The 21,024-nt window shown below is 36.4% G+C and overlaps 1 protein-coding gene across 7 annotated transcripts in view; it reads right to left on the bottom strand.

The window, feature by feature from the left end:
* LOC105475987 (R-spondin 2) overlaps positions 1-21,024 on the bottom strand; it is a 168,649-nt gene that overhangs the window by 88,869 nt on the left and 58,756 nt on the right. Inside the window, exon 2 of one of the 7 annotated variants that reach the window (XM_024790976.2) lies at positions 9,317-9,373. The exons of the other annotated variants lie outside the window; for them this stretch is intronic. The gene's annotated coding sequence lies outside the window, so the exon portion shown is untranslated. The remainder of the gene's footprint in view (positions 1-9,316; positions 9,374-21,024) is intronic. 7 annotated transcript variants of the gene reach the window in all.

The raw sequence follows: 21,024 nt of genomic DNA, 5'->3' as shown, positions 1-21,024 counted from the left end.
TGAAGATTCCATAAATTATATTACTCATCAATAAGATATTATTTACTTTTTTTTCAAACTAAAATATCCTACTGATGGGACAAGGTGGGAGAAGACAGTACTAAGCAAATGTTGAAATAGCATCTAGGATAAGTTAATACCTGAACCATATGAAGTTTACTGAATCTGATGGGGACAATGGTACCTTAAAAGAAAAGACATAAAATACTCTTTCCTATAGCTGGTATAACATGTAGAAATGATACAATCTGAAATATTATAATTTCTAAAATATGAAAAAGTCATGTAACTTTTAGTTTTCACTACACCAAGCAAGGTCATAAATACAACAGAATACACGAGGTCACAATGACTTCATTTTATTGAGTTAACCCAAAATATAATTAAGAGAGAATAGAAAACTCATCAATTATTGAAACTTTCAGCTTTGAGACTACCTATTGCTTGCCCTACATATAATCATTCTTGTGTATAAAACTAATATAAAGCAATAAATGGTCAGACTGGCAGCTATACAGAGTACATTGTATACCATGTCATTCCTTTATTTATAATAATTTAATGGCCATTATATTTATAGCAACTTGTAGCAAATCTATATAGATTTTAGATCCACAAGAGTCTTCCTTCTTCCCCCAAGCTCCCACAGCCCTGATTTGGTCTTACAGCCTCTCATCCAGGGAAGTCCCAAAAGCAGGGCTTACTCTACCAAAAGGGCCAAACAAGAAACAAGGTCCTTCAGGATCAGGAATCAAGGCCAATATAACCCCTTGAATTGGCCAGAAAGATCTACTTCTTCACATCTATTCTAGGACTCTTTTCTATCAACTGTTCTCTTTTATCTGTATGTTGAATCTATTTCATGGACGTTCTCTCACTTGAAAAACTATCTATGCTTTCCAAATAATTTCTCATTTAATACTTTATTTCCCTAAATCTGCAATTGTTGGGGGGCAGAGCTAGGGAACCAATTCAGATGAAAAATCATCCCCTCAGATACAGTTACCAATAAAATTCTGGCAAACAACTTTCCAAATATTCATATATATATATGCATGTATATAATTTGTGTTTTTCATACACATCATACTGTACCTGTTGGGTCATAACTTGTTCAATTTCAGCTAAGTGGTTAGCATCTTTCCGTAACAATCAACCAAACCAATGTCACCGTCACATTTCTTGAAAACGTCACTTAAACCTGTTGCCTCTACTTACCACCATCCTCTGCTGCGTTATCTCCAAAACTGCTTTTATGAAGACCACAACCAGTTTTCTCATCCTTCAAGATCTCATTCTCAATTTCTGATCCTCACAATTCCAATAGCCTAGGTTGCTGAAGGTTTTCTTCCTCCTTTAGCTTCTATGATAATATCTTCTCCTACAGATTTGATTCTGACCCTCACCCTTGTCATTTCCATGAATCTTCTCACAATTCAAGCCTTTATCACTTCTCATTTGGATAGTTATGAAGTCCCAACCCTAGACCTACCTCTCCCTACTTCACTCTACATTCTATTGCTGAGTTAATTTTCCTGCTTTTATACTCACTATAGTATTTTGTTACACCTTAATATTGCCAGATAATTATGATTTGTAAATCACTTTGCATAGCTGATCAAAAATAGGCTTATACTATCTACAATTTCTCCAGCTGCCTTCCAAAGAGGTTTTATTCTGGTATCATTCTTAGTATCGTGAGTAGGGTGTGAGTGAGGTTCAAAACATTAGGATATCATTCAACTTCTCTGTGCCAGAAAGGGTAAAAAATTGAGGGGGATGGGAAAAGCTGGAGAAGAGACATAGAAACTGGGAATACTGACAGGTTATGTGAGGAAATGGCTATGGTGGAGGAAAAGGTAGCCAGAGAGAATCCAATTCTTTTTCATTTTCAGGGTTGTCCAAGATTGTAACCCACCTTAAGCACAAAGACCCTACGGAATGATATTTAGAGAAACAATTTATGACTCTTTCATGAAAAAGCCATCTCGTTAACATGAACAACTGAGACACTAAGACAACGGCAGGGGTTGTTGAATGGAGCTACATCAGAAGTAGCCCCACACTACGGAGCCCTCTGAAACATATTGACAACCTTCTGCTCTAGAATTTATACACAGATTTGAAAAACCAAGACCAAGCAATTACCCAAGGAAATATCCAACCCAACCCTAGCTTTATAAATAAAAGGAGATTCTGGAAGGTTTACAAGTACACAGCAGAATGGTTCAAGGAGGAGGTTCACTGTTCCACAGCCATCACATGCTAAAGTTGAAGCTATACTTTCAGTTCAAAAGTTAAACCAGAGCTCTTTATCACCATAAATCACGCTCCACAGTAAGAAGTGTAGAGAAAAGAGAATTACAGAACCAGGAGAATCAACACAAATTAAAGGCTTTGTTTTGTTTTTATGTATCAGAAGCCAACTTTCATCTTGACCACAAAGATCTCAGAGTCAACAAATTGTGCCCTAAATTTTTTTAAAAAGGTATTATTAAAAGCATTGCTTTATTTACTTGAACCTCAACAGACTTAAACAATGAAAATGAATTAGGGAATACTTACCCAAGTCCTTATCTTAGGTATCTTTATAACCCTACACACGAGGAATTCTCTTAAAGCAAAAGTGATGTGAGCCACACCTAACCTGAGTACTCTCTCCCCCCTTTCTCCAATCTTCAGTCATGATGCTGCTCAATGCTGAAGGACAAGAGTCCATGTGATTTTTACAATTTGAAGCTTCTTGCCCCAAACCTCAAACAGACTTTTACATTTAATTCACCATTGTCCACTATTTTAGTGGCCTTCTCCCTGTTGTAAATCAATAGTTTAGTAATTCCACAAGAACTTCTCCATCTTCCATATGGTCACTACACCCACCTCTGTGTCTAAACACAGGCAAAAAATAGACGTTTAAACATGCCTAGAGTAATTTATTTTGTCAGGATCTTCATAAGTCAAATGGCTCTGCCCATTGCTATGAGATTTAATTCAAGTGTGCAGGTGGATAAACAGATCTTAATTCTCAGCTTTGATGACCATGTTTATTTGCTCTCTCTGTGAGCTTCAACTTTTCCAACCCTAAAGCCCGCTGAGATCCAGAGCCTCATCATTCCAACCAAAACAGTTTTCTAAATCTAGACCCACCCAAAATTCTAAAGATGAAATATATCTCATAAAACATGGAAAATCCTGAAAACAGTCATAAACAGTGATTCTAGCACAAACCCACACATATCCCCTTGATGGGAAAAGGAATATTTCAGGGATTTAGCAAACAGGAATTTAGCAAACAAGAAAAACCATGAGGCTGAAACAAGTTAACAGTATCTCGATCACAGTTATTTCAAGAAAGAAAAAAGCAGCATAAGTATTACTCTTTATTATTAATTCTAATTAGTTGATTTGTGTTCCCCTTAAATTACAAAGTAAGTTTAGCCTTTTTATGAATTCTGGTATTTTAAAGTCTAGCCCTTTGTTAAATACAGTTATTCACATTTATCTCATAGAGCATTTTATGTAGGTGTTGAATGCCCATGTATTTCTAATGGACTCCTGACTTTTAAAAAATGTGTTCCCTTGTTTCTGCAGTTAGCCCTTGCCAAAAAGGAAGAAATCTGAATTCCTTCTAGGTGAAGGCATCCATCCTGACAAAGGTACAGATTTCTAATTCTGAAAATAATAAGACTGAACAGTGGGCTGTTGGCATCTTAGCCTCACTCTATATTTGCTGGTCAAATAATGTTGCAAGTTCAACAAATTTTTTAAATGAATTAATATTAACTTCATCAATTAATATCACAAAATTGCTAATGTATGCCTCTTCTTAACCTCAAGTTCAAGATATGTATTTAAGGAAGAAAAACTCATAGCAGGAGCAGGACTGAGAGAGGTGGCGGGGGAACCCACCTCTGGCACCATTAACAGGGAACTTGCATGTCGGATGCTATACAAATCAAGTTGGATACATTCTCCCCACTAGAGCTTGGCAGCAGTGGTATAAAAATCCTGTAATCATGTATACTACACCAAGCTCAAACTCAATTAATCAATCAACATAATAAATGTATGTGCCACACAAGATTTGACCAAAATGGAAAATGCCTGTCTTAAGATACTTTGCTTAGTTTTCTATAAAATTATAAATATTTAAATATCAAACCCAGTAGTCTAATTGTGAATGTAAAGACAACAAATTTTAATGCTAGACCATCACCATTATAAGCATTACGCCTTAGATAGAAAATAAATACCACAATTAAAAATGTTAATAAAGCTTAAAGGTAAATTTCTAAATTTACTTTAAAATTTTAGAAGGGCTATATTAACATAAATTTAATCTAGAAATAAATGATAATCAAGAGCAAAGCTTGTATCAAAAATTTCAAAATTCTAGAACTCCTAGAATTAAACTGTATTTATGGCCGGGCAATGGTGGCTCACGTCTGTAATCCCAGCATTTTGGGAGACTGAGGAGGGCAGATCACCTAGAGGTCGGAAGTTCAAGACCAGCCTGGCTAACATGGTGAAACACCATCTCTACTAAAAATACAAAATTAGCTGGGCATGGTGGCACATGCCTGTAATCCCAGCTACTCAGGAGGCTGAGACAGGAGAATTGCTTGAGCCCGGGAAGTAGAGGTTGCAGTGACTTGGGATCGTGTGCCACTGCACTCCAGTCAGTAAGACTCCATCTCCAAAAAAGAAACAAAAATTAAACCATATTTTCTCAGAATCTTATCTTTTCTTGAGTTCTTTAATAGAGAATGATTTATTTTTAGGTACAAGGCTTACAAAGCTTTGACTTCCCAAGAAGCATTAGCTTTGAGAAAGTCATATTGTTACCTAACAATATTATTTAAAAATTAATAAATCATATCAATTAGGAATGAAAGATTGGAGATATAATTGTCTAGCAGTATTTCCTTGGGAAAGTGGTATTTCTAAACATTTGTAAGCCCCTCAAATATGGAAATCATCTCTACAAATGAATATCATTAATGACATCAGGATTAAAGGTCTTTAATCAGATCATTTGGTTTCTCCTATTAAAATATGTATTTCACTGTACAAAAACTCAAAGCTAGGAGAAACTAGGAGTTTTTGTTTGTTTTGAGACAAAGTCTTACTGTGTCACCCAGGTTGGAGTGCAGTGGCATAATCTTGGCTCACTGCAACCTCCACTTCCAGGGTTCAAGTGATTCTCGTGCCTCAGCCTCCTGAGTAGTTGGTACTACAGGCTTGTGCCACCACACCCAGCTAATTTTTGTATTTTTAGTAGAGACGAAATTTCATCATGTTGGCCTGGCTGGTCTTGAACTCCTGGCCTCAAGTGATCCGCCTGCCTCAGCCTCCCAAAGTGCTGAAATTACAGGCATGAGCCACCATGTCCAACCAAACCTAGGAGTTTTTAAATATTGGAGGAGAGAGTTAGAGTCACAGATCTATTTTTAACACATGAAGTGCTAATATATTCCAAAAAAAAAAAAAATGAAGAAAATTACCAGAACTATTAGTCCTTAAATACTCTCCAGTGCCAGCACCGTTCCAGTTGTAATTCTCATACACTGGCACCTCTGAAGGACATTCACAACCTGAATTAAGTATGGCCATAGCGTGGGTCACTGGAAAAATATATGTATTTAACACAGCACAAAAAAACAGAAAGGATCTATGAGGTACGTGTCATGAATCTTCAAAGTCTGATTTAATTAAGATGTCATAGGGCAGCTCAGAATACTTAATAACTATGGTTCAAGGAAAGACGATGAACTGAGGTATGGTTGCAAAACAAATGTGGAGTCTTAGATGGTTCTGTTTGAGGGCACAACGAACCTGCCCAGAACATGATAAACACATTCTCATTCTGACCATGTACAGACATTATCAACGCTCAAGATAATCTACCAAACTGGAGGAGATTGAAAGGATACAGACCAAAGCAAATAATCACGATGGTCATCAGAAGAAAAATAACTTTGGTTTAATACATTTTACCTTGAAACAAAGCAGTGTCCCTTCAACATTTCTCACCCAAAACACAAGCAGTACATGCGGCTTGTGCATCTGGTGGGGGAGTCAGAGATACTCCAAAGGAGCAGCTGATGCATATCAATAGTAATGAAAGGTACTTTTGAGAAAAAATTTTGGTGGGGGCACATCAATAGCAATGCAAGATACTTTTGAGACTTTTGTGGTTTTGTTTTTTTTTTTTTTTTTTTTTTTAATCATGGGCTTGGCACCACAGAGTCTCAAGGAAAGCGAAATTTAGCACTTTGCCTGGCCAACTGAGAACCAGTCAGAGTGAGAAGTTCAAGTAGAACAGGATTCAATTGAAATAAGTGGCACTTAGAAATTCTCCAGGGAACTGCCGGGCACGGTGGCTCACGCCTGTAATCCCAGCACTTTGGGAGGCCGAGGCGGGCAGATTACCAGGTTAGGAGATTGAGACCATCTTGGCTAACACAGTGAAACCCCGTCTCTACTAAAAATACAAAAAACTTAGTCAGGCATGGTGGTGGGCGCCTGTAGTCCCAGCTACTCAGGAGGCTGAGGCAGGAGAATAGCGTGAACCACGGAGGCGGAGCTTGCAGTGAGCCGAGATCGCGCCACTGCACTCCAGCCTGGGCGGCAGAGCGAGACTTCCTCTCGATAGATAGATAGATAGATAGATAGATAGATAGATAGATAGATAGATAGATAGATAGATGGATGGAAGAAAAAAATTCTCCATGGAACATTTCCAAAAACAGTCATGAATACCCCAAATCAAGAAAAAAGACAAAACACAAGAAAAACGTAATCTATAGGCCCCAATAAGAAATTAAAATCGTGAGACCTCAATTTAGCATAAACAATTCCCCCAAATAATGATGCCCTTCCCATAATTAACACTTTGGGAAACCAAGCCCTATAAGAATTACTCCCCTTTATCCCCCTAGAAACTCTTTTGACACAAAAATCTTAATGCATATCCCTACAATAGACGATAATTTTCACAGGTAATGAAAAAAGTGTACAATTAAGGATCACAACACATGCATCAGCAAACTAAACTATTTAAGTGGGAAAATGTACCACCGGAATCACGAGCTCCTCAATTTGTACGACTGCTAACACCAATAATATTAATTAGTTGATGAATTAGAAGCAAAACATAGGATGGTTGGGTGTTGCTTATTTTTCCAGAAAGAGATGATGTTTTTGAAACAAGGGAAGAATCACATCCTAAGTTCTATAAAATAAACCACCTGCTTGAATCAGTGAGAGAAAAAAATGTACTCCATAAAATTCTTCTAATACCAAAAGAAAAGTATGCTTAAAGTTAGCATGTGTGCATTGAACAACGAGAACACCGGGACACAGGGAGGAAAACATCACACACCAGGGCCTGTCCGGCAGGTGGCGGGGGCGAGGGAGGGATAGCATTAGGAGAAATACCTAATGCATGCGGAGCTTAAAACCTAGATGACGGGTTGATGGGTGCAGCAAACCAACATGGCACATATATATCTATGTAACAAACATACACATTCTACACATGTATCCCAGAACTTAATTAAAAAAAAAAAAAGTTAGCATGCGTGCAATCCTGTAAGCCTTAGCTTGAAACTGCTGTGTTATACAGATTACTTATGCCAAGTGTTGGCTGGAGTTTTCACAACATACTTAAAGGACCCTGTGGAAATGTTGACAGACTGCTGGTGCTAATGGTAACCCCAACATGAGCAGATCTAAATATATACATTTATGAAGATTGCAAAACCACCACCCTCACATGGTTCCATGTGTACACAGGGAGATAATCCAATTATTTAAATAGAAGAAAACAAACTGCTCACAAACAGAGCCAGATTTTTGTTCCATAAAGTACTTAAATACTTCTTACACTAACACAATTTTAAAACGGTTTTGCGTACTTCCTAAGAAATGGAACATAAGTGCCATAGTGTCTGACCTATCCAACTGCCTGTAGGAAAATCTTCCCCTCCTGTCTATCCAAAATTAAATTGTTTTTTGAAAAAGAGGGGTAGGATGGACTCTATTTAACGTATAATTCTCACTGTGTTTAAGTTATTAAATTATCTCTCATATATCACCTACTTCCTAAAATAGAAACAAGTTGGTCACTCCTGCTTACATCACTGTCTTAATATTAAAACAATAAATGGAAACAAACTAGATGACTTATTTGGTGTGATAAACACAGCCCTCGAAAAGAATCAGTGTCATAACTAAACAGATTAAAGACTCCATGTGTTTTAAATGTGGAAACTTCCATGGGTTTTACCACTGTGTTTGAAATTTGAGAATGGACACTCTTGTTAACTACACTATTTAGAGAAAGGTTTCTTTAAACAAAGATAATTTTGTTAATTGCCTAAAGAAAAAGCACACTAACAGACACCTAAAGTTGACAAATGTTATTATGGAATACTATACTATGATGCAAAAAAAGTGAGTTTTCTATAGTGTAGGTCACTGTTGGTAAAAGTCACGTTAACAAAAATCGGAATGATTACTAAATCTCCAGACTTACACAGAATTTGGACCTCAAAATTTTTTTTTTTTTTTTTTTTTTTTTTCTTGAGAAGGAGTTTCACTCTTGTTTCCCAGGCTGGAGTGCAGTGGTGAGATCTCGGCTCACTGCAACCTCTGCTTCCCAGGTTCAAGGGATTCTCCTGCCTCAGCCTCCCAAGTAGCTGGGATCACAGGCATGCACCACCACACCTGGCTAATCTTTTTTTTTTTTTTTTTTTTTTAATGTAGTGACAGGGTTTCTCCATGTTGGTCAGGCTGGTCTCAAATTCCTGGCCTCAGGTGATCCACTGGCCTCAGGTGATCCTCTGGTCTCAGGTGATCCTCTGGCCTCAGCCTCCCAAAGTGCTGGGATTACAAGTGTGAGCCACCGTGCCCAGCCTAGATCTCAATAATTTTTAAACCACTGGTCTGCATTTAACATTTATAAGCAGGTTCTTTTTACATGCTTTGTTGATTTGTTAACTTCACAGCAATCTATACCTTAGACCCAGTTTGAAATCTAATTGTTTAACTATCCTTATTCTAAGAAGGTTCTGTCTATTATGAATAAGAAGAAATAAAAAACCAGCAATGTCGAAGTGAGAGTTAAAAAGAAAAAAAATTAACCGTGGGGAACATGCTACAGGACAGATTGCAGGCTACATGCTTTCATACTTTTTGAAAGTAAAGCTTCGTATGTATAATTTTCATTTATCAAAGTGAGTAAACAGATCAGAGAGTTTTAGAAAATCTTTCCAAGATCATAGTTTGTGACAAATTTGAATGCAGTTCTGACCTTCAACTTCAAAATCCTGGCTGTTTATTTCCTCATTAAACAATATATGTACAGCACCTAGAGGAAGAAGTGCATTATACCGTAATTAAATTGTGAGAACTTTCTTTCAAATTAGGCCATACCCTCATAATTCGTTCGCTGATCCTTTCCTCCATTTTTAGCTACCACAGAATAATCAAAGTTCCTTTTGATGATTAGTCACTAAAAATACTATGCTAATTTTTCCTAATACAACTGGAACTATAAACCAACAAAATTAAGATATCACCCACAAAAACACTTCAGAGTAAAACTGCTGATCCATCAAAAAGGATAATGGGGGAAACTGAGTTACAAGTTTCCTCTGGCAGAGGTTAAAGAGAAATCTTCATAATTATAAATGGAAAGTCTTTTACTGTTTGGGCATTCAGCAAAAGGCCAGCATGTTTTAAAGAGGGATCTCCACTTGACAAGTTCAAAGAAAACAAAAAATCACCCCCAAACCATGCAATTTCCTGCAAATGGGCCACTCTCCTCACTGTCTTTGAAGACAGATCCTGCCCTGGCTAAGGGGCCTTTGAAGTAACACAGCAAGCATACCTATGTAATTAGAAAGCCTGAGTATACCACTCAAATGATCAAAACTAGACTTTACAAATGCATGAAAGCCAGAGGAATGAAATGAACAGTTTTGAAGAGGAATTTGTCACTGCTTATTGACCATGATTCTCCTCTATCTTCTCCAATTCTTGGAAGCCAAAAGCAACCTGTATCTACATTCATGGAAAACTGTAAATGGTGCTTGATCACTCTCAAAAAGTGGCAAAACTCTATGTGTATGTATATGTAGCCAGATACGTATACAGACATGTAAGTTTATACATATGTAATATATGTGTATACAAATGTATACATATGATTTTCTGAGTCATTTAAGTATAATTTACAGATATTCTGCCCTCTTATCTCTAAATTTTTCAGTAATCAGTACATATTTCAAAAAACAAAGACATTGCTTTACATCAGCCATATTTGATATACCATGTTTTAATCCTCACTCCATAATTATGCCAACAATGTCCTTTATAGTTCTTTATTTTTTCCTAGATTAGAATCCCTTTTAAGATTATGTATCATATTAGGTTTGAAATCTAACCTAATATGATGGGTTTGAAAATCGTGTCTCCAAGTCTCCTTTAATCCGGAGTTCTTTCATGAGCTTAACAGTTTTTAAGAGAACAGGTCAGTGATTTACAACGTGTCTGTCTGGGTTTGTCTGATGTTCCCTCATGATTGGTCGTATATTTGGGGGATAATGTAAAAAGCGATTTTTTTTCTGTGCATCATGTTAAGAGGCACACAATGCCTTTTGGTTCCATTACTGGTAATGCTAACTTTGATCGCTTGCTTAAGGTGGTGTCTGCCAGGTTTCTATACTATAAAGTTGCTATTTTTTTCTTTTGTAATTGGTAAGTATTTTGAGAGGTGACATAGTAAAACTGTGTAAATATCCTGCTATTCAAACTTTCACACACTGGTTTTGGCGTCCAAGAATTGACAATTCTTGCCTAAATAAACTATTACTGTCGGGTTGCCAAAGGTGATTTTTTAACTCCATAATTTCCTCTCCGTTTATTAGTGGACATGCTAGTTTTAGGGAGGCCTTTCCCTTCTCCATCATTTGTCTGTCTGCTTGTTTGATGTAAGCAAACAAGCAGACAGAAAAGTACTCATAAATTTTATTCAATGGGCTATAGTCTGTTACTGTCTTCATTTAATACTCAGATTATTCCAGATTTGTTCAGTAAGAGCTCTCCAAAATGTTGTACTTTTTAAGTTGTATTTTATGTGCATACTATCAAGTGCTTTGGGGCAGAGGAGGAGGAGATGTAGTTTATCCTGGAAGAGCTAAGAAATACGCAGCGACAGGACTTGGGTCTTGAAGAGAATATAGGAGTTTGCCTGATGGAACAAGATTTCCAAGTCCAAGGTACAGCACGTACATAAACATACAGACGTATGCACAGGATCGGGGAATGTAAGGATAAAAAGTTCACTGTGTCTCATACACCTTGGCTGATTGTATTGGCCATTTATCTTTCAGATAAATAGCAAAAACGAAAGGAGTCAATCAATACTTGAATACAAGGAAGAAGTGTTAACACAGAAATTAAATGTTATCGCAGGCCTTTTTAGAATAGCATATAGAAACTGTGATCCTAGAAGTATAATCCCATACTTTAAGAATGTAATTTTAAAAGTTCAGAAGAAACAGGCTTGTGTTTGCAGCCAAAGTTTCTAAATTAGAATGTAAATTAGAAGGACATGTACAAAATAAGAACATCTTTACATAATCCCAAAGGGGAAAAGAAGAGTGATATTCTAGAGAATTCAACACGGTTGCATAGCAAGTTCTCTGATGAATTCAAACATTTTAAACAACATGTACAAAAGGATATATTCGGGGAAAAAAACAATATCAAAAGAAATGTGAAGGTTAAAGTTTCTTAATATTTATGAAAAATTATTTTTAAAGCAAATTTAATTTTAAAAAATTAAGTTCACTTACTAAGATATAATGTAATATTAGATGAAAGAGATAGGAAGACTATGGGGGTTTTTTGTCTATTAAAAATAGGGACTTTCAAAGTGAAAAGGAAAAGATCAAGCATAGCTTAAGGAGACGATATTAAAATATAAGACATTAGGTAGGAGATATACCTAATGTAAATGATGAGTTAATGGGTGCAGCACACCAACATGGCACATGTATACATATGTAACAAACCTGCACGTTATGCACATGTACCCTAGAACTTGAAGTATAATAAAAATAAATAAATAAATAAATAAAGTAAAATATAAGACAGACAAGAAGACTCTAGTTATCTACATTTTTATAGATTTTTTTAATACTGGCAAATTGATTCTGAAAAAAAAAAAAGAAGAAGAACTCAAGAAGAAAGAAGGATAAATATCTGATTTTCAATATGTTGGGAAAAGTGAACTTTACAAACTCCAAATTCTGAAAGAGATTGTAGGACACCAGGATTATAAAGAGTTTATGAACACCTTACCTGGTGTAAGTCACTAAGTCATATTAAAACTATCGTTATTTAAAAAATAATTTCCCCTGCATTCTCTCCCTCTGTATACGTCAACATTTATATTTGTCTATATCTATATACACACAGATCTAAAGGTAGTGATAAAAATACACACACATAATTGTTTTGGTGAACTATTTGAAAGCAAATTGCAGACATCACAGTATATCACCCTATATTCCTTCAGCATGTACCTTCTAAAAATAAGAATGCTGTTTTATATAACCACAATACCATTGCCAGATCTCAGACATTTAACATGGACTTAAAGTATTATGAATATGTTATCCATATTCCTATTTATTCATTTCTCTCCAAAAATATTGTGTTTTTCCCACCTATCTTTAGAAACCTATCAAGGGCTATGCATTGCATTCAGTTGAGTCTTGTTTAATTTAGAGCTGTTCCTCCACTATTTTTTGCCTCTCTTGACACTGAGATTTTTAGACTCCAGGCTAGTTGTCCTGTAAAATATTCTACAATCCACATTTGAATTATTGTAGCCACATAGATTCATCATTTTGCCATCAGTAATACAATAACTTAATTCAGACAAAAATCATCACCATCCAAATACCATTTGGTGAAAGTTTATTGGGAAAAAATATAGCACCCAAGAGATTATGTATTAATCACAAATGAGAAAAGTTGCCTTTACAATGCAGAGATTTGGCCAAACTTACATTAACCAAGTGATCAAAACTAGAATCACCAATAATGGGATGAACTGCCTTACACGCCTGCTGATGTGATGCAACAGGGAGTACATGCCTGCAGAAAAGTCTTGTCCAAGACACATTCTTTCAGTTACTTCATAATCACTAAGTCTCCAATTTCATCTTCAGGCAACCAGAACTTGATACTGTAGAAACCCCATTTCTTCTTCTTTAAAAACTCTCCATTTTTATTCATAGTACCCCCAAGAACAATGTATTTCGAAAAAAGAGTGTGCAGAAGGAGAAAATAAAGAGCCAGTAAATAAAGACTATGAGGAACTTGAGTTTAGCTCAACATCAGAGCTAATCAAGCTGTGCACATGCCTGTAGTCTCAGCTACTCCAGAGGCTGAGGCAGGAGGGTCACTTGAGCCCAAAAGTTTGAGGCTGCAGCACACCATAATCAGGCCTATGAATAGCCACTGCACTCCAGACTGAGCAACATTGTAAGACCTCATACATATAAAAAAAAAAAATTAAAAATACACCTTGCCTGTCTCAAAAAAAACTAACAGAGCTAATCACTAGGTTCATACACATAGGCATTCACATATGCAGCACACACATACACCCAAGTGAGTGGAGTAAAGGGAGAAACTAGCTATTCTCTGGAAAGATCAGTTCATCGTCTTGGTATATAAACATTTCTAGGGTCACCACATATGTTTATGTACTGCAGAGCTCAATTTTGTTTTAGCTGCACCAATTTTTTCCCTCTAGAAAAACTGCAATGTGAAAACCCAGATTTCTTGCTTTTTTCCCAATAATCAGATGGCATGGCCCACATTCCTGCTTGATAATCATTAACCAGAGCTGAGTAGCAGCTGCCTGCATTAGAACCCATCTATTTAATGCAGAGTTCATCACTGTTGGGAAGCCTGTGACCTTCCTGACTCACAGAAGTAACTGAGTGCCTGGCCTCTGAGGATTCAGCTCTGCAAAGGGCACAAGACACTAGAGCTCATATTATCACAGACAACCTCTTCCTAACATCCAGCTCACTAAACTCATGGAGAGGTTGCAATCATCTTACAAACCACTGCAATCTCCTCACTGTGAATTATTCATCATGAAATGATGGCTTCTTAATTATAGCCTTGTAGAGTTGGCATAAAAATATTGATGTTATCATTAAGTAATATGCTTAAATTATGTGTATTAATACAAATTAAGATATTATAAACACATTTAAAATGTACCCTAATTTCATAATATATCAAATATACTTTGTACAGTGGTTTGCTCAATGTAAGTCTATGTTCATAGGGTAATTAAAGAGTCTCCTGAAAGGCTATCTAAAGAGGTCATAAACTGCGAAAAATAAATAAATAAATAAAAAGGTAAATTTGACTGAAACAACAAACTTCTTTGCAAGAAAGTACATAAAGAAACTATAAAAGGTCATTGAAACATACAATAACGGTAAATTTTTTTGTATAGAGAATACTGGCAAATTAAAATGAAGAAAAGTCCTTTCAGAAAAGGAAGTAAAAATATAAATAAGCTATTGAAAAAAAGTAGAAATTAATCAGACATGAAAAGATGTATAATATATCCAATCTCATTATTGAAAAAATGCAAATCAAAATAAAGAGTCACCCCTACACAAAATTAAGGTTTAAGGGATGATGATTTCAACAATTGGTAAGCATTCAGGAAATAAGCATCTTATATACTGCTGGTGGTAATGTAAATTGGTATAAATCTCCTAGAATATAATTGGAATTACTGAACTTTTCCTTTGTAATATTACTTCTATGAAATATGAATTTCATAGAAATTTCATGTGAATTTCATAATATTAATTCTAGGAATCTAGCTGAAAGAACTGAATAAATAAAGAAATACATACAGTTTATATCACAGCATTTGCTTTAATGGTGAAAAGATAGTAAACAGCCAAAATGTCCATTAATAAAATATTGAATAACTTACATTAGGTATAAAATATTGACTACAAAGAACCACTGATTATGCACAGCCATGTTAGTTAATACATAGACAAGGCTCTATTTAGAATGGGGGGTAGATTATACAAGCAGTGTAGGATCCTATTTTAAAAAGTCACACACATTATGTGTGATTAATATTTAAATATTAACTGATCATTTAAAAATTTATTTTTAGCTCTTAGCTTTTTCTTCATTCAAATGCTCAAGTGGAATTTACTAGTTCAAAGGAAAGTTTCTCAATAAAAAGAAGTACAAATGCTCAAATTTTGAGTTTCCAAACAGAAATTTAAAACTCTTAGAAGACACAAAAATCTTCCCTTTCCTTTAATTTTATTGCATTATAAGACACTGAACAGGCCAGATACGGTGACTCACACCCGTAATCCCAGCACTTTGGGAGGTTAAGGTGGGCAGATCACTTGAGTCCAGTTCAAGACAAACCTGGATGACATGGCAAAACTCCATCTCTACAAAAATACCAAAATTAGTCAGGTGTTGTGGCACATGCTTGTAGTCCCAGCTACTTGCTAGGCTGAGGTAGAAGGATCACTTGAGCTTGGGAGGCGGAGATTGCTGTGAGCTAAGATTGTGCCACTGCACTCCAGTCTGGGCAACAGAATGAGGCCCTGTCTCAGAAAGTAGAATTTTTTTTTTAAATTAAGAATAAAAACGATATTGAATTATGAGTATCGAAAACCAGAGACAAAAAAACTACTCAGAGCAAAAGTTTGTCATAAGCAAGGGCTAAGTAATCTTTCAGAGCCAATTATCTGCTTAGACAAATTAAGACCCCATGAGTCAGTCGCGGAGCGGGGAGAGAAGAAAACACTGAGTTTTGGTTGAGTGGGTCTCTACAAAGGTACTGTGCTATAACCTTCAGGAAATGGAACAAAAGATAATGCATATCCTGCCCTGACAAATTTGGGAAATGAAACAAGAAGACAGCTGCAAAGCCCAAGGAAGCAGCAGCAGATAGGGATGCTCCTTCATCTCAGACACTTACATGAGCAGGACGCCAGACATGGTAGTAAGATGTTCAGGGCAAAGAGGGCCTGAGATGTCCTCTTGAGCCCGAAGCAGTATAGGAGGCCATCCAAAATATCTTATACTCCAAGAAGAGTTCAGAAGTGGCTTAGAGAGAGAGCAAGAAGTGAAGACAGCTTCACAGTCAGGACAGAGATGCAGAGAGCCTGGACACATGAACAGAGGCCTTGTGAATGTGTGATATGCAGGGGTTGACACAGGGGCCGATGCAGAAGAGTGAAGATCAGTAAGGTCAGCACACGCAGGGGAGAGGAGCATCAGGATGACACGAGGTCTCCATCGCTTTCCTTCCCCGGGCAAAACTTGATGCAAACCTTGGTGAAAAGGCAGGGAAGCAAGGAAGAGCATACCCAGAAACAAAAATGAGAAAACATTTCATTAACAAGACACAAGATTAATTTACCAGAATTCATTTTCCATGACTAAGAGAAAGACCAAGAAAGAAACTAACTCAAGTTTAGAATGTAAAGTGCCAGCGTGAGCAACATAGTGTGACCTTGTCTCTACAAAAAAAATTAAAAAATTAAATTAGTGGGGCATGGTAGTGCACACCTATAGTCCCAGCTACTCAGGAGGATGAAGTGGGAGGATGCCTTGAGCCCAGGAGGCAGAGGTTGCAGTGAACCGAGATCGCACCATTGCACTCCAGCCTGGGTGACATAGTGAGACTCTGTCTCAGAAAAAAAGGAAAAAGAAAAAGAAAAAGGAAAGGAAAGAAAGAAAAACAGAAAAGAAAGAAAGTAAAGTGACTTGGTTTCACCCATAGGTATATGTCTTAGGACATTTCTACCTTTTATGTACACACAAAAAAATAGTAAATTATATTTATTTTTTTAAAATCTTGCAAAAAAAGACAAAAATATTAACAGTGATTACTACAAGGTAGTATGAATCTGTTTTCTTTATTGTGTTTGGCACTTCATAAACGTCTTGCAATGAACTCATATTGCTTTAATAGAGAACAGAGTGATTTTGCAATAAAAGGTAAATGACAATTATTCTCTCTTCAAATGTTTTAAAGAAGAATAATTTGGCTTTTAAAATAATTTTGGTACCAAAGTACATGGATCATTTCTCAGTTTTTGCTTTAAAAGTTATCCTGCGTTTCATATATGGCAACTGAGAAAATAAAGAAGTTCTTAGCTTAAATCCATGATTTACCTGAAAGAACAAAGTAGAATGTGTGTCGTTTGAACCACATGCACGGAATGCACAAGGTCATCTGTGCAGAGGAAATAATTGGGCAGGGAAGAGTTACTGTCTCTTTAAAAAGCACATAAAGTCTTAATTTGCTTAAAATACAAGAAGCCAAAGGCCTTAATAACTTTAATTACAATTTCCTCCAAGTAGAACATTCATAAGCCTTAAATCCCTTTACTGAGTTTTACTGCCAGTAATTAAGCAAAGTACACAGAGCTGAAAAAGTGAGTGTGTTTAATAGAATCAAGAAACATTTGTATCATTTAAGCTTCCACTTGTCAATAAGAATGGAAATAAGAAAAAGAGAGAACTGGGAAGAATACAGAATAGGTGGAAAGAAAATATTTCTAGATAAATTCAACATCCAAATAACTATAGTATTTGGACCCTGTTTATATAAGTAATTTGTTTTCATTATTCCTTTATCTTTCCAGAAACATAGTTAGTGGAAAAGCTGAAACCAAGACTGGTTTTTTAAACTACAGCACTAAGTTGGCAAGCAATGCTTTAAAGCCTTGCTATACAAAATGTGGTCCTCATACCTGCAGCATCTGCATCACCCAGAAGTTCAATCTCAGACCTCCCCCATCCCCCATCCCGTGATTGTGTATTGCAGAATCACGGGCCTCACTCCACTGGCAAATCCAAATCTGCTTTTGAACAAGATTCTCAGTTGATTCCTACACATTGCTGTAAGGCATTCAGATCAAAGTTTTGAATTCAGCCCTTCTCCCTCAAAACAGATCATCTGACCCCAAAAGTCTAAAATTACATGTGTGTTTTCCTACATATAGATGAAAATCCATTCAAATGGGAATTTCAAATATCTTTCTATTAGAAAAGTCAAGAATCATAACTGAAGTAGAAACTTTTTTTATAATCTCAAACTGCAAATTGAAAATGGAGTGATGAGAAATTCCTAAAGTAGGGGCTCTATTCCTATGGCAATTAATTGATCCTATTCAACCTATAGTATGGGAAACTACTAGTTCAAGAAGTGTCACTGTACTCAAGTACAGGATATATAATAAAAATATCTTCCAAGAAAGTTTAAGCTTTAACAGTACACTACACAAATGAGAATTAACACAGATTAGGAAATATAAAAGTTAAGGTTTTCAAGTTTTCATTCATTGACATTTACAACCCTCATGTTGGAATTTACTGTAAATTTACAACCCACACAAACCTGGCACAGATCAGAGCCTAATCCTGTCCAGGTTTCTGATGATGGCACCAAGGGATATGCTGTGGGAAGAATGGCTGTTCTTTGATATCAACCTCAAAGGTTAGGAGTGAACCCAAAACATCCTAGTTCCCTGCAATAACCCATTATGGATCTGTCATCTACAAATTTAGTTAAACCATTTTTGAGGTTATTTGTATTTTCCACCCCTACTTCCTCTTAGAGTAATCGGTTCCATAAGTTCACACTCATTGAATAAGGTGATATTTTCTAGTCCCACTGTTCACCAAACCTTAGAATAAGGGCAATATTCTTACTATCAATACTATTTATATCATCCGTAATGTCAAAAACAAGTGGCCATATCTCTTTATAGAACTGTTTCTACATAAATCCCTATTGTTTTTCTTTTCTCCTCACAAGCAGGTACCTCCTTATCCTATTTTAGAATCCTCTTTATGTCTTCTCCAATTCCATTATATGTATTTTTAGGGGATTATCAGTCTATTACAAGGAGAGGGTATACTATTAATTTAATCAAAGAGAATGTTCTCTACATGATTTTGAAATTCATTTCCTGATGAGACAAGATTCAATCAATGCACAAAGAAAATGTGGTACAGATACAAAATGGAATACTACACAGCCATAAAAAATGAACAGGATCACATCCTTTGCAGCAATATGAATGGAGCTGCAGGTCATTATCCTAAGTGAACTAATACAGGAACAGAAAACCAAATGCCACATGATCTCACCTATAAGTGGCAGCTAAACATTGAGAATACAGGGACACAAAGAAGGGAATAACAGACACCAGGGCCTACCTGAGTGGGAAGGGTGGGAGCAGGGAGGGGATCAAAAAACTACCTACCAGTACTATGCTTATTACCTGGCTGACAGAATAATCTGTACACCAAACCCCCATGACATGCAATTACCATACATAACAAACCTGCACAAGTACCCCCAAACCTAAAATAAAAGTTAAAAATAAAACTTCAATCAAAATCCTCAGGGATGCTATAACCTCTGATCAATACTAGTAACTTAAACTAGAAACTTAACTTCTCATACTTATAGATTTGCTTTTTCATTTTTGGCTGGTTTTTGCACTCACCCTTATACTTTTCCACCATTGTTAATAAATTCATTAGCCTGTTTCTGTTTCTTTACACTCAAGCAAGCTCAAAGGCTTGCCCTAAAATTTCTCCCCATTGGATTGGGCTTCTACCATTAAGTAGAGATTGGTATTAGTAGCCAATAGCAAAACCTGCTGCATACTCTTTCAAAATAGTAAACTGACTTAAGACTACACTAATCATTACCAAAACAGATATACAGACCAAAGGAACAGAACAGAGGCCTCAGAAATAACACACAGCTACAACCATCTGATCTTTGACAAACCTGTCAAAACAAGCAATGGGGAAAGGATTCCCTATTTAGTAAATGGTGTTGGGAAAACTGACTAGCCATATGCAGAAAACTGAAATTGAACCCCTTCCTTACACCTTATATAAAAATTAACTCAAGATGGATTAAAGACTTAAATCTAACACCTAAAACCATAAACACCCTAGAAGAAAACCTAGGCAATACTATTCAGGACATAGGCATGGGCAAATTCATGACTAAAACACCAAAAGCAATGGCAACAAAAGCCAAATTGACAAATGGGATCTAATTAAATGAACGAGCTTCTGCACAGCAAAAGAAATTATCATCAGAGTGAAGAGGCAACCTACAGAATGGGAGAAAATTTTTACAATCTATCCATCTGATAAAGGGCTAATATCCAGAATCTACAAAGAACTTAAATTTACAAGAAAAAAACCACCTCATCAAAAAGTGGGTGAAGGATAGGAACGGACACTTCTCAAAAGACGACATTTATGCGACAAGCAAATGTGAAAAAAAGCTCATCATCACTGGTCATTAGAGAAATGTAAATCAAAACCACAATGAGATACACCATCTCACACCAGTTAGAATGGCAATCATTAAAAAGTCAGGAAACAACAGATGCTGGAGAGGATGTGGAGAAACAGGAACACTTTTACACTGTTGTTGGGAGTGTAAATTAGTTCAACCATTGTGGAACACAATGTGGCGATTCCTCAAGGATCTAGAACCAGAAATACCATTTGACCCAGCAATCCCATTACTGGGTATATACGTGAAGGACTATAACTCATTCTACTATAAAGACACATACACACGTATGCTTATTGCAGTACTGTTCACAATAGCAAAGACTTGGAACCAACCCAAATGCCCATCAATGTTAGATTGGATAAAGAAAATGTGGCACATATACACCATGGAATACTATGCAGCCATAAAAAAAGGATGAGTTCATGTCCTTTGCAGGGACCTGGATGAAGCTGGAAACCATCATTCTCAGCAAACTAACACAGGAACAGAAAACCAAACACCGCATGTTCTCACTCATAAGTGGGAGTTGAACAATGAGAACACATGGACACAGGGAGGGGAACATCACACACTGGGGCCTGTCTGGG

The sequence above is a fragment of the Macaca nemestrina genome, chromosome 8 (assembly GCF_043159975.1).
Source record: "Macaca nemestrina isolate mMacNem1 chromosome 8, mMacNem.hap1, whole genome shotgun sequence".
NCBI lineage: Eukaryota > Metazoa > Chordata > Mammalia > Primates > Cercopithecidae > Macaca > Macaca nemestrina.
Note: the sequence above shows the minus strand (reverse complement) of the source record. Positions and strands in the feature narration are given on the sequence as shown.